Below are 15,635 nucleotides of genomic sequence, written 5' to 3' on the forward strand. Positions count from 1 at the left end.
CAACGTGCCATGCTCTTGCCATGCCCATGCATTAATTTTACCAGCTAAAGTCTCAATCTAGGATGAAATTGGATTCGGACATCAAGGATTGAATATTGTAGACATGTATCACATATGTTTTTGAAAAAGCATTTATGATTTCTTCAATTAACAAGGGTGCATGTATTTACGAAAGCACTTGGCTCCAAGTTGTGGGTTTTACGGGTCTTTAGACATTGTCGATTGTTTAGTAAAAAATAATAAAAAAGATACGCTTTGAGGACTCACAAGATCCATTAGGCTTTGCCAAGGTTTTATAGTTATTTGCATGCTCTCACATTGACTGCAAAGCCACTGCCTTTATAAAAACAAAACTATAATTTAAAACTAAAAGATAAATTGGCATTATTTTGCCTTGAAGTTTTTACGAATGATACTTGCAAAGTGTTGATGTTAAGTTTTTGGGGTTTTTTTGGCTTTATTTTTATTAATAGATCCAATAGACGACAATCTCTTCACCGGTAGGCATAAAGCCCATTAGGCAAGCATAAAGCGCATTAGGTAGGCATAAAACTCGTTATGTAGGCATAAAGCTTGTTTGGTTGACATAAAGCCCTTTCAATAGAAGAACATATTTTTTTTTGCAGGCAAACTTGCTTTTTTGGCAAACAGCTTTTTGGATAGCAATTTTTTTTCTCAAGCAACGGCTTTAGCAATTCACAAGCAAATCAACTTTAGCACCTTGCTCACAAATGAACACGCGAGACTTGGATGAGCGATTAGAAAGCTTGAAGTGACTTGAAGACTTATAGCTAGAGGAAGCCAAGGCAATCATTCTAGGGAGAGCTCAAGTATAGAGGGAGAGTGGAGCCCCTGAATCGACTTATAGCCATGTTGGAGGGGGGTAAAAAGCACACACAAGCTAAAAGCAGAAAAGCCAACAGCCACACACAAGCTAAAAGCTGAAAAGCCAACAACCATCTAAAAGTAGGTTTAGAAATTCCTAAAAAACTAAGAATAATCACAAAACTCCCACTCGACTCAATCCTAAAGCACTGTCTCTAGGAGAGCCAGTGCTAATAAAATATTGGATAATATTACTACTAATTGGTATGTCTAACTTATAAAGATGATAGAGGGCTTAGGGATACTTTTTAATACTTTTTTGATGCATGGATCGATGCATGGATCGACTATTGACATTACCCTTGCCCTTGTGATAAATGACCATATACAAAAGAAATATTAAATGCTTGCTTAAGATGGTGTATCTTCCTTGTACTCTCATTCATGAATTATCAAAGCTTGCCCAACATGTCACACCTTCCTTGCATACATAAGATCTACCAATGCCGCATGAGAAGCACTTTGATTCAAATCTTGAATCCTTTTAAAAATTAAATTTCTTTTAGAATATCCCATTGTGATTTGATATCATCATTTCATTTGAGCAAGGATTAGGAAGTTATTGTTGGACACAAGAATAGGTTGCCAACATTGTCACAAAAGTCAGTTGCAGCCAACATTTCACAAAAGCATAGGTTGCCGACATTGTCACAAAGCCACTTGATAAATTCTCTCCTTTTGAACACCTTGATAATTACTAGACCAAAGTAAAATTTAAGAGGGAGACGTGCGATTGTTAATTTTCAATATAATATGCATATTTTTTTGGTGCAAAGCTGCATGACCCCTTTTGCTTGTACATAAACCAAATACCTTCCCTTTTGCTTGTACCAAACACCAACCCTTTCTTTGTACATAACACCAAATACAAAAGTGAAATTAAATGGTTTGACTGGGTGTAGCCATTTTTTATGGCTGCATATGGATAACTTGCTTAATTCATAATTTATGCATTTTTCAATGGGATTTGACAAACTTGGTGTCTAAACTAATGTACACATTTTGAACTTGAATTTGAAATCAACTCTCTCTCTCTCTCTCTCTCTCTCTCTCTCTCTCTCTCTCTCAACCTCTAATGCCCATGCATTTATTTTACTAGCAAAAGCCTCAATCTAGGATGATTCATAAATTTGAATTCAAATATCTAGGATTGAATATTGTAGACATGTATCACATGTGTCTTTTAAAAAGCATGTGTGACTTCTTCCATCAATAAAAAATTGGATTATATCACTACTATTGGTATGCCTAAAGTATAAAAAGCATAGAGTCTTTAGGGATACTTTATTAATATACCTTTTTTTATCTCCATGGATCTACTATTAGTGCCATTCTACTCTTTTCCTCATACATAAATTACCAAATCAAAAATAACATATTAAATCATTGCCCAAGGTTGTGTATTTTCCTTGTACTCCAATACATGAACTATCAATGCTTGCAAGTTGCCTAGCATGTCACACTTTCCTTCTCCCTTCCTTGCATACATAAGTTCTACCAATACTGCATGTATGATGTGAAGCACTTTGGTTCAAATCTTGAACTCCTTTAGGAAATTGAAATGCTTTTAGAATCACATACTATGCTCTATCATCATCATTTTAGTTGATCGAGGACCACATTTAACATAAGAAAGGTTAGATATCAATTGTCACAAAATCACCTACTAGTCAATATTATTTTTAACATCTTGAAATTTACAAGACCAAAGTAAGTTTAAGAGGGAGAAATTTACTAGCATAGCCACACCAACCTTTTCCTTTTACATAAACCAAACACCAACACTTTCCCTTGCACCAACTACCAATCCTTTCTCTTGTACGTAAACCACCAAATCTAAAAGAAAGTAGTGAAATTAAATGGTGGGCTAACGTGCCACACCTTTCTTGTACTCCCATACACGTTAGCGTACCACCAAAGTCAAAAGAAAATAGTAAAATTAAATTGTGGCCTAACATGTCACACCTTCCTTGTACTCCCATACATGAGTAGAGTTTAAGAGGGAGAAGTGGGATTGTTAATATGTGTAGATTTTTTTGGTGCATAGCCACAACAACCCTTTCTTTTTACATAAACCAAACACCAACACTTTTCCTTATACCAACCGCCAATCCTTTCTCTTGTACATAAACCACTAAATGCAAAAGAAAATAGTGAAATAAAATGGTGGGCTAGCATGCCACACCTTCCTTGTATTCCCATATACATGCATTAATTGCCAATTGTGTTGATTTCTCTTCTTTATGTTCATTATCTTCTATACATGCATAATAATTAGATTGGTGCATTGGCAAATGTCATATTAAGGAAATTGAAATAGTCCTTAGAAACTTGGAAGGCATATGCGATTGTGATTTGGAAGGCACATGTGATTGTGGTTCGAATATGACAAATAATTAGGTCTTGTTTTCTTTGATCACCAATTAGCACAAGTATTGTTAACAATAAGAGACAAATTAAACACTGAGTCATAATAAATAACAGTAAAATCATGCAAAGGACAAGTCTAACTCCATTTTTGAAAAAAATCCCCAAAAAATTTATATTTTTTAAAAATTGTAGGGACAAAATATACGCTTCATGTCAATAATATTAAAAAACTAGAATTGTGAAAAAAGAATGCATAAAATATTACTTATTTTTTATTGCAGAACCTAAAAATGTCTAGTATTATCATTTGCAAAAAGTATTCTCTCCCTCTTCTCTCCTTTAATTTAAAAAACATGACAAATTGCAAAGGAGAAGAAACTGCTTCATTCAACTAAGAGAGTTGTTAGAGCTTTTTCTTTGAAATACCAATTGTTTTCTATGCAAGTGCCCATATCAAATCCATATACAAGAATTTCTACACCCTACAAACTAAGCATGTCCACACATTGGTGATTTCTTGAATTTTTTCCTTTTGTCATGTTGTTTAAGTATCTCTAGATCACACATTCCCTCAAGTTCATTGGTGTTGAAAGAATTTTTTATCAATTGATTTACACATAGGTAACAACATTGCCCTCAGAGTCATGGATAAGTTTTGTACCAATATACATTTCTAGAATACTTTCTGTAAATAGCATAAATTGAAAGTTGGTAAAATTGATGTTACTTTAATATCTAATTTCATTTGATGAAACAATTTTACATTGGGCTATGGCATTGTCTAAAAAAAGTAATTTTCTTTTTATACAAATTAGTTTATCAAATGGTTGAATTTCAACATATTTTGATATTAAGATGGGAAGGCATATATGGAGTCCACGACCATAAAAGAGGTCTATTCAAAGCAAACATGTCTCTAGATTTAGATAGAAACCCAACGATTAAAATGATCAAACCGTAAACAATCATGATTACTACAATCTCACTACAATTTATCATTTTACTCTATTTCGTCATGTTGGTTTGATTGAGAGCTCTAGCCTTTTTGAAAATATAGATTTTAGTTTAAAAAGGCTAGATTTGGAAGCGTGAATATGACAATAGTTGTCTTTTTAAAAAATTGATGAAAATTTGGATTTTGAAACACACTTTATTGACAAACATGAATAGAATAAAATTTTTGTTTAAAAAATGAAAAACTTTTATCAGCAAAATAAAATTTTCATCCAAAAAAAGATGAATTTTGATTCTTGAATAAACAAAAATATTGGGCAAAAAACTTTGTGATGTTAAAATTCTGTCGATGAAAAATATACATTGATGGAATTTTTTTCTTTAGAGAAAAAATTCAATCCGCCAACTAAGGTTATTTCCATCAATGAAATTTGGGATTCTAGTATCTAGCGCTGCTAGATTTTGGAATCCAAAATTTCATTGACAAAAAATATATATGTCGACGGATTGAAATTTCCATCGATAGGAAATTGTCATCGATGAAAGTTTTACGTGATTAAGTTTTTTGCCTTCTAATGGAATGAAATTTGCACTCATTCTTGTTCAAAATTTTCCTTTTTTTGGATGAAAAGTTTATTCTATCAACTAACACTTCTATCCGTTAAACTTTATCGAAAAAGTGGATTCTAGAATCCACATTTACATCATTTTTACAAATGACAACTATTTTCATCTTCATGATTCATCTTTAGATTTAAAAAAAGTAACCCACTAAATTGTACTACTCACAATTGTCTAAAATTTGATGGTTTAGATATTTGATTTTGTTTCTATGTCTATCGAAATATTTTCTTTCAACAAGCCTCTTCTTTGGCTACAGACTATATATACCTACTTATCTTAACACCAATGTCCTAATCCAATGACTGTGATGAACTTCAATCATTGGGATGAAGTTTTTGTAAAAGAGAAAACACATGTTTGTAAATCTAAGTAAATATCATAGCTTATTATACTTCTTTTAAACATGCATGCATTATTAGTAGTTTCAAAAAAATATGAGATGATATCATTGATCTTGTCTTTATCAATTTGTCATTTGATGTGAAAAGTAGGAACCTTTTCATCTTTAAATTAGCAATGTGTACATTTAAAAAAAAAGTTTGAAACAGTTATCCTTATTTTTGTAAAAGTTAAAAAATAGCTCATTAATGTCTCCAAAAGATTGTAAAATTGATGAATATTTAAGACTATTGAAAAATCATAATCACCTATTACAAACGACAACTCATGACTTGTTGTCATTTTTCATGATTCACTATTATTAGTGGGGTCATGCAATTGATCTTGGCTTAATATTCATGGGCATGCAATTAATAATGACAAAAGATGCATTAGTTCTCATGCATTTAATCTCATATTAATATTTAATAGACATGTCATGGAAAAACAAAAGGCAATACCATGCCCTTGTACAACCAAACACAAACACAAAAGCACTTAATGGTAGAATCGAACCAAACACCAACATTTTCCCTCATATGGGCCTTGTACATAAACCACCAAATACAAAAGGACATATTAAATGGTTTCCTAATATGTCGCCCATTCCTTCTACTCCCATAGATGAATTATCAATTTGGTTGCCTAACATGTCACACCATCCTTGCATATATAAAATCTATCAGTACTACTTTTGAATAATTAAGTCGGGGTCGTATGTGGCACTTCTTAGTTCATGATTGGAAAATTCTTCTTTTGGTAAAAAAATAATCTATCTCTAGTATAAATCTAATAGAGAATAAAGCTTTATTTTTTTTCCTTCTCTATTTTCAATCTTTGAGTTTCATGAGTTGACATCTCATATGTGGGGTATGAAGTCTTGGGGTTTTTTGGGAGAAAGAAGAATGAATTTCTCTCCTTCAAAATGGATGAAATTTCTCTCTCCACAAAGGATGGTGAATTAATTTCTCTCTCCCTAAAATATGGTTGAAAGCTATTTGATGGATTTAGCACATACAATGAACTTTATTAAAGAATAGTCTAGAGAACTCAAAACTTTGCAAAGTCACAATGAGTCCTTATAGCTTCAAGATCTTTTTTTCCCTATCAAGCAGACAACACATAGAAAGATGGTTTGAGAAGATCAAGAAGTTCAAGGATTGTGGATCTAGAGGACACTAAAAAATCTAAGAATCAAAATCCACAAAGAGAAAATTTGGAAGAAATGTCTCAAATCTTGTGGTGGACACCTACTCTTATTCAAAGTTTGAACCATGAGAGAATATATTTTAAAACTATCTTATAGGAGGTGCTTGAAATCAAAAAACAATTTGTTTCCTAGTTGGGATAATATGCCCTCAAATTTTCAAGATGCTATTAGGAAGGCTAAAAACTATGACTAGATTCATGTCATGCAAAAGAAAAAGCCAAAATTCCAAAAGTTAAGGGTAAGTAGGTTTGTTGTTGCAATCAATAGTAGGGATAGAATAGGTATGAAGAAAATAAAAAATTATAGAGAGGTGTATGTACTTATCCTCAAAACAAGAATACTTTTGGATGATTTAGAATAATATATGAGTTTGAACTATATTCTATATCCTTATTCCACAATCTTGCAAAGTTCATTGATGCTATTAACATTAATCTCACATCATCTATCTAAACTCAGTAACTTGAGTTTTTTGTCTATTTGATTTTCAGCCCTAAACTTATTATCTAAACTTAGTAATTCAAAAATTTTGACTATTTGATTTTCAACCATGACCTTGAATTATCAAACTTTCCTTTGATAAAGGAGACATGGTAGTATTTGCTATAGTCATCAATAAGAGATAAGTAGTTTTATGCTCCATTGATGCTTAAGCATAACCCCATAAAAGATAAGTAGAATTATGCTCCATCGATGCTTAAGCATAACCCCATAAATCGACAGAAGATAAGTAGTATTATGCTCCATTGGTGCTTAAGCGTAACCCCATACATTAAAGTGTCCATTCCAAGAGCACATTTTATGCATGCCAAAGCTTGCTCTAGCTTGTTTGACAAAGAAATAATTATTTAAAAAAAGTGAGTTTTGGAATCCCAATTACCATATTTTTATTTTTGAGTAATATTAGGCTGTACCGAGCTATATCAAGCTTCTTAAATTCACATGTATGTTTCTCTTGTGCCACAATTCGTCATCATAAAGCAACTGCATCCTATTGCAATGATGTTTTTCCATCCATCCTTCTTTTCGTAGAATAAACTATTCACCACAAAACGACGTAGTACAATGATGTTTCCCCTTCCATACTTTAGAGTTGAATTCATAAGATCATTTTTAGCAGTACACTTTATGATATAAAATAGTTACAAATATGCTAACATTAGCTCTGTTAGTGTCCCTTGAAACACATGACAAATGGCTTGGACACACAACATTGTAGATGTTGTCAATCAAAAGGACCAACATAGCTACAGTGATTGGCCACACAGTGGACTCCATCCCAATGTGAGGAGTCTGTGGGCATCAACAAAATACAAGAAATGGAGAGACAACATATGTGAGGAAGTATTGCTAGAGTGACATTATTTTGGCACAACACGAAAGTAAAGATGTTATCAATTAAAAAAACCAATGTGGCTCCACTGGTTGGACATAGAGCAGAAGCAATGTATGATCATCCTGATATGAAATAAGAACGACATTTGCAAAAAGAAGACGGGGTGTAAGAATTTTAACAAGTACATCATACACATCCTGGATACAACACAAGCCTATGGTTACCTAAACCAATTGGTGGTTGTCTGTGATTGAGTTTTGGAATAGTTTAATTGTTTAATTTTAAAATCGGGCTAGCTTGGACTTAATGTGATTGTCCTAAACCAACCTGGTGGTTGGAACATCATGTGATTATCCTAAACCAGCTCGATGGTTGTTTGTGATTGAGTTTTGTAATAGTTTAATTGTACAATTTCTACACCAGGCTGGATCCAGACTTAATGTAATTATCCTAAACCAGTGCGGTGGTTGGAACATCATGCAATAATGGTTGGTTCAGATTAAACACTAGTTATGTGATTGTTCTAAACTAGCGTGGTTGAATAGAAATTAACCGATGTCAGGATTTTAAGTCATAAACTTGAGATATACCTCCATCTAATCACCCAACATGCACAAACAACCTTACTAAGCCCTCTTTTTGCATACTATGAGGAAAACAAAGCAAAACGCATATGTGCAAAGACAAAGATGTAGATGAATTAAAGTAATCAAGCTACTAGAAAAGAAAACAAGTTCAACTACTGGGCTAGTTTAGGAAAGTCGCATATAATCTAAAAGCTAATAATCAAGCTAGTAGTAAAACAAAATAATTTCAGTTTAGGACAATCATATGTAATTAAGCTAGTAATTAAACTAATCAAGCTACTAGTTTAAAAAACAATTGGGCTGGTTTAGGATAGTCACAATTTCAACCACTGAGCTGGTGTCTGACCTAAACCAGCTCAGTGATATATTGCTTTACATGAAAAAAAAAGTCTAATTAAACTAATCATGCTAATAATTAAATTAATCAAAGATACTAGAAAATAAAACAATTTCTACCAGTGGGATAGTCACATAATTTTCTAACTTGAACAAGGCTCTAAGATTTAGAAAGTAACAATAAATTGTTGTTCATTTTTGTATTTCCATTTAACCACAATTTTAATCAAGTAACTATTGTCAGTCTGATTTAGGACAATCACATATGATCAAGCTACTAGTAAAACAAAACAAATTCAATTTAGGACAGTCACATATAACCAAGCTACTAAATAAACTAATCGATTTTAAACTAATACAAGATAATAATTAAACTAATCAAGATACTAGTAAAACAAAACAACTAGGAGGGTTTAGAAGAGTCACAATTTGAACCATCATGATGGTGTGTGATCTGAACTAGCACGGTGATATATTGTTGTACATGCAAAAAACATAGTCTAATTAAACTAATCAAGCTAATAATTAAACTAATCAATGATACTAGAAAACGAAAAAACTTCTACCACCGGGCTAGTTTAGGACAATCACTGTAGCTATTGTCTATAACTTGAGCAGTGCTTAGTGATATATAACAATTAGACAATAACAATATATTGATGTTCATTTTTCTATTTTGTTCAACCACAATTTCAATCACGGAGCTATTGTTTGACTTGAACCAACTCAGTGACGTTCCAACCACCACTGGTATGGTTTAGATAATCACATTAAGTCCAAGCTAGCCTAGTTTAGAGCATAAATCACTATTAGCAATGCAATGGCTAGCCTTTTTACAAACAAAATCCTTTGTTGTGTATGAAAAATAAGTCAATTCTTTTAGGCAATATAGAACCACTTATAGGATGAGCTCTCTATAAGTATGTTTAACAGAGTTGAAACAGAAGCACCCTTTGGTTGGTAGATGAAGTGTTACTAGACTCCAATGGTCACAACATTTGACGATTGTCACACCAGAAGCTCACCAGAAGCAACTAAAGTATGAGACTTGAATATCGCTGCCTTCTAGCATGGTCAAGTCATAGCGCAACACTACACCATGAAAGATTTTTTTAAGTGGATATCCAATTGATGTCAAACTGGCAAAGAGGGGATCCCTTTGTGCTTTTGACATGAACATGACCAGCGTTGATCTTTTCTTGTCTTCCAAAGGGCCATGTATGATAAAATTTACAAGGTCAACTATCCTGACCACTCCAAAGTCTTGCAACTCATCAAGGATAAACACACATGGCTTATCCCAAGCATCACCGTACTTACTATAGAGATGCAAGCATGATTGTGCACGTGACATGGTTTTCTTTCTGTGTTAAAGCACTTATGCAATCCTGTGTCAAATCCCAGCTCATATCATGATTCATCGTCTTTATAGATATTCTAATCCTTGGTCTTGGTCCAAGTTGCAATAGCTTTTGCTTAATTTACAGCTGCCTCAGTAATGTCTGGGATTCCAAGACAAACACTATTTCTTTAACTTGCTCCCTGAGGGACTTTTCATATGCAACCTTGCCTCTAGTCTCATCTTGGTGAGTGACCTCTATTATCTTTACTGCATCTACTTTAGGTTTCCTAGCTGGAGCTATCAACAGGATATCTCTCAATTTAAGATCATCCCAATTCTTTGCATTAAGGATCTTGTCATATCTATAAGCCAGTCTTCAGTAGCTTCTTGGAGAGCAAGTAGTGTAGGCCTTTGCCATCTAAAGTCCATGTTCCAGTTGATGCATATTGCCCCCACAAGCCTCTACAATGGTGCCATGGGTACTACATACCCAATGGGTTTCTGAGCCTTCTTGATCTTCATTAAGACAGATATACCTTGGCTCACTCTTTTCTTCCTGTTCCTTGCTTAATATGAGCTTGATGGGTGACAGCTTGATGGGTGTCAGCTTGATGGGTTAAAAGCTAGAGCTATAGTGGGTTTGGGTGATGGAGCTAGAGCTACAGTGGGTCAGTGTAATAGAGATGGTGAGGTTGTGGGTGAAAATTTGATGGGTTTCAGCTCGATGGGTTGAGCTAGAGCTATAGTGGGTCTAGCTGATGGAGCTGGAGCTGTGTTGGGTCAATGTGATAGATCTGATAAGGTTGGATAGCACAAGCATGTAGGGAGGAAGATGAAACTCGAGATGGAGATGGAGAATAGTGAATCAGATTTTGCAAGTGATCAAAGAGATATCCTTTTTCAGGTGAGTGTTTTTTTCTCACTTTGATGCTGATTTTTTTGCTGATGATGACCACTTGGCTGGAATGATTAGCCTCTGCCCCTACCTCTCTGCTTTTGCCTGAAGCTATGAATGTCTGATTATTAGAATGCCGAGGGGCCTAGTCCAAGAAGTGGTTTCTGGTCCCGCATTGTGAATAGGAAGGGGGGCTAGTTGGAACCACGACCTAGATCTAGGTTCCCTCAAATCTCCACATAAAGGGGTGATTGTTTTGTCTTTTTTTAAAAGAATTTACTTAGCATTTGACATGTTGCATGCATGCATTGAAAGAATCTTTTGTGATTGAAAGTTATTAGCTTTTAGGAAATCTTTAAACTTTTACATCGGTGCATGATAATTCATTTGCATTTCATGTAATTAGAAAAATAAAGAATACATAGGGTGGGGGTTATTGTCACATGCCTGCCTATCAGCATCATCCTTAGCAACATCAAAATCAGCAAAGAGGAAATCATTCCAATCGAGGAAGATTCCAAGGATGAGGGAATGCATCCACCAACGTGTCAAACATTCAGTGCAACTACTATCATAAGTTTGGACACTATGAAAGAGATTGCCACGGAGAAAGCAGTATGACCAAGGCACTCAATCCAATAGTAATCGAGGGAATTTTCGCGGAAGAGGAAATCATCGTGGTGGACATTCTAGTCACAGTCATTTTGCAAATGAACATGGGACTATGTTTCTTGCAAATGAGGGAATGCAGAAGACTAATACAGTGTACCTAGACAGTGATTGCAATCCAAAAGAGGATTTCAACTATCAAGTCAACCAATGGGGATGATTAAGTCTAGCGCTTGGTCTAATAATAGGTGGAAGCAATCACTACATACTTAATTCACTAGTACCTTGAAGATTGTTTTTGGCATGTGTGGCTGACAAGTGTGACTTGCATAGATATCTGTGCCATCTCCACTTATCTTCACTTTTCCTCCATCCATTCAACAGTTTTGATCATCACTTTTCTCCTACACCGTAGCCTCATCTTCTTCCTCATCTTCATCTGGACAACACTTTAGCCTTGGCTTGTCTCCCACCATCATCCTTGCATATCTACACTTGTGAAAAATCCATGGAGAGAAAAAATACAGGTACTTAAATACACCACAGTCGATCTACCGTTCCAAGTGTTTTTTTAATCTATCTTTCTATATGTTTGCTTAAAAACCCAATTCCACTGCACTAGATCTTAGGCATTTGCTTCATCTTTTGCATGATCTAAGACCATTTTCTTTTAAGATTTACCTGAATTTGTCTGGAACTGATGTTTTATATGGAGCCTGGATATTGTTACTTTGAGGCCAAGGTGTTTTCTTGAAAATGCGATTTGAGCATATATAGCTGAGGAACACCCCATATCACATTTATGGGCAAAATCTATTTCTACTGCACCTAGTTCCATGCATTTGATTGATTAGTAGTATTTACATAAGTAGAAGTATTTTCTTGAAAATGTGATTTCAGTGTATTTAGTTTAAAAGAACTTCATATCATGTTTATATGCAAACTTGCAAAGAGAAGGACCTAACCATTCAGGTGATGGAGGTGATGCAGCAAGACCATTCAGTAAGACCATTGACTTGTCAGCTTATGTTGTAAGGGAGGAGGAATCTCCTGGTGAGAATTGCTTTTTGAGTGATTCTGTTTCATTTAGCTACATGTGTAGGACTCAAATTTAATTTTGTTAGATATCAATGCTCCACTCTCGTGTAACTACGCGGGAACCAGCTAACTCTACTTGTAATCCTCCCATATGAGGAGAAGGCATTTGAGTAGCTTGGTTATCCAGTAGGTCCTGGTTGGATACCACTCGGATACCAGATGGGGGCCATGTGTGGCTTGATGGCTGGACGGCTTCAGATAGAGTTGGCACACCACCAACTAGGCTACATGCAAGTGCGGGAAGGCATCCCTTGACTGACCGCACTGAGGGTAGATGGAGCATTTCCCAGGGCAGCCCACTCTCAAGTTGCGAGGCCCGTTTAGAGTCTCAGATGATCTCGAATGGCTCTGGGCCGAATGGAGTCCATAGGTTAGTTGCTCTGTTTTGTGCACCGGTTCTATCATATGGTCATTGGCCTATTTCGGGACGCGGACCCCCAGTCGACCGTTTTGGGCAGATTGGGTCAATCACCCAATTGAGCCTAACCGACTACAACTGGTGGCTATATAAGAGCAAGCCCGTGAAGCCCATTTCATTGAAGGAACATGTGGCAAGCTATCTCTATGATGGAAAGGAAAGAATGCAAGACAATGGAAATAAAAATGAAATGGAAGTAGACAATAGTATTGAACCAAAATACTCACATGTAGATAGCTTGATGTTGACTGATGTAACAAAACTAGAAAGTACAATGCCTTTATAGAATAGGCACACACACTCTAGGTGTCACATGTATATGGGATAAGTCCCATAGTGACACATGACACTCTAGGATATAAAGTAGTCTAGTACTACTCTAGAACACTAGAAAACACTCACTTTGGCTTCATGTTCCAACACCCCCCCATGAAGGCAAGGTGAGAGATTACTAGAATGGAGCCAAGAACAAGACATGACATGATGAATCTACTAATCTGTACATCCCAAATAGCTCAGAGGCTCAAAAGAGAAGCATGGCTACCTGACCCAACAAAACGGTCTAGGGAGTGGTCTAGGGAGTGCACCAACATCCTGGAACTCGGCCAGGCCTGATATCGAAATCCATCAATGCCAATAATAGGACTCTCATAGTACATCCCCCCCTGGCTTCATAACATGAAGTGGTAGGAAGCCACACACAAATAAAGTAAAAGAGAATAACATCATTTTAGGAGGACTATCCAAGGCTGAGAACCTTTATTGATTCAACACACATGATTTATTTGCATTCATTTTAGGGGGACTCCCGAGGCAGAGTACCTTCGACACACCCAAAAAACAAAGTCAAGATCATCCGGTGCATAGAACTCTTTATTAAGAGAGAGATCTTGGATGTGAGCAGTGAGAGCATGAATTGGAGTAGAGGTGTCTGCATCGTCTTCGTCTTCGTTGGATATAGTCCCAACCAAGTTGGCATGGTCTTTAGATTGTTGTTTGGCCAGCTTTTGGAAGCAACGATCTTCGGTGTGACCAAGCTTTCCACAGTAAGTGCACTTGAAAGGTTTGAAGTTACCTTTCCCTTTAGGAAACCTCCCTTTAGAAAATAGTGCATTGGCGTCAAAAGTATCACTATGCCTTCTTTCATGATCAAGAAGCATAGCAACCATGTCATGGTAGCTCATGCTTGCCACTCTTAATGCTGGTATGATCTCCCGATACTTAGGAATTTCTTCAATGCTCGTGAGGAGCACTGCGACCTGGTCATCATCCCCAACTGGGGCCTTCAACGCAGCAAGTTGGGTGATGAGAGACTCCATTTGATTCAGATGGGCGAGAAGAGAGTCCTCATGCTTCATCTGGAGTTTGAAGAATTCTTGGCAGAGAAAGACCTTAGAATTGATTACCTTATTGCCAAAGAGACCTTCAAACTTCTCCCATAATTCTTGAGCAGTGGAATCAAAGTCGAGATGATGAATAATTTCATCACCCAAACCCAAACCAATGAGAGAAAGGGCTTTGTCGTTTAAATTCTCCCAGTGTAGAATTTTCTTCTCATCCGATTGTGGCTTTTTATCCTTGCCACAAACAACATTCCACACCCCGTCTTTCATAAGGATAAGACGCAACTTTGTTTGCCATGTCGGAAAGTTCTTACCAGTGAACTTCTCAATAAAGGTACTCGATCTTGAAGACTCCATGGCTGTAAATGATTCTTGATTAGGACATGGAAGAAGTCATCACGGGAGAGGGCATCACGAGAGATGTGAACACGTGGAAGAGGGAGGCAACAGGAGAAATAAGAATCAACAATGTCTTGCTGCTGTAGATCAGGTCGAATCAACTCCACGAATCAGCACTGTCTTGCTGCAGAGATCAGGCCGAATCAGCTCCACGAATCATCTCCACGAATGTAGAGAAGTGAGCAGCAGCTTCAGGAAGAGTGGTGGCAGGCAGCTTCCAAGAAATGATGGGCAACAGAACTCGTGGGCAAGTAGAAAAATTCGCACAGGAAAAATTTCGTCACTTTCTTGCAGGAGCCATAACTTTTCACCAGAACCTCGAATTGCAAAGATGTGAAAACAAAAAATGAAGTTCTCAAAGTCCTCTACAACTTTGTTCAGATTCAGGTCAAAATTTAGCTTCTGTCCAAAGATACGGCCATCAAAAAGTGGTAGCCTGTTTCTAGCAAGGAGATGTAGCAAGAATGAAGACGTCATTGCTCAAGGAACCACAGCGTGGGCAGCTTCTTCATGAACTCAGGCAGCTCCACATGAACTCGGGAGATGTAGGAAGAATGAAGACGATGATGAGGTTAAGGAAGGGGAGCACCTCTCTTGCACTTAGAGAAAGAGAGAGAGGGCGTGACTTCCTTTTCCGGCCTCCCTCTCCTCAATCTCTAAGAGCAATGTGGCTCTGATACCACATGAAGGAACATGTGGCAAGCTATCTCTATGAATGGAAAGGAAAGAATGCAAGACAATGGAAATAAAAATGAAATGGAAGTAGACAATAGTATTGAACCAAAATACTCACATGTAGATAGCTTGATGTTGACTGATGTAACAAAACTAGAAAGTACAATGCCTTTATA

The sequence above is a fragment of the Dipteris shenzhenensis genome, chromosome 4 (genome assembly GCF_047967505.1).
Source record: "Dipteris shenzhenensis isolate YYH24624 ecotype China chromosome 4, Dip_SZ_1.0, whole genome shotgun sequence".
NCBI classification, from domain to species: Eukaryota; Viridiplantae; Streptophyta; class Polypodiopsida; order Gleicheniales; family Dipteridaceae; genus Dipteris; species Dipteris shenzhenensis.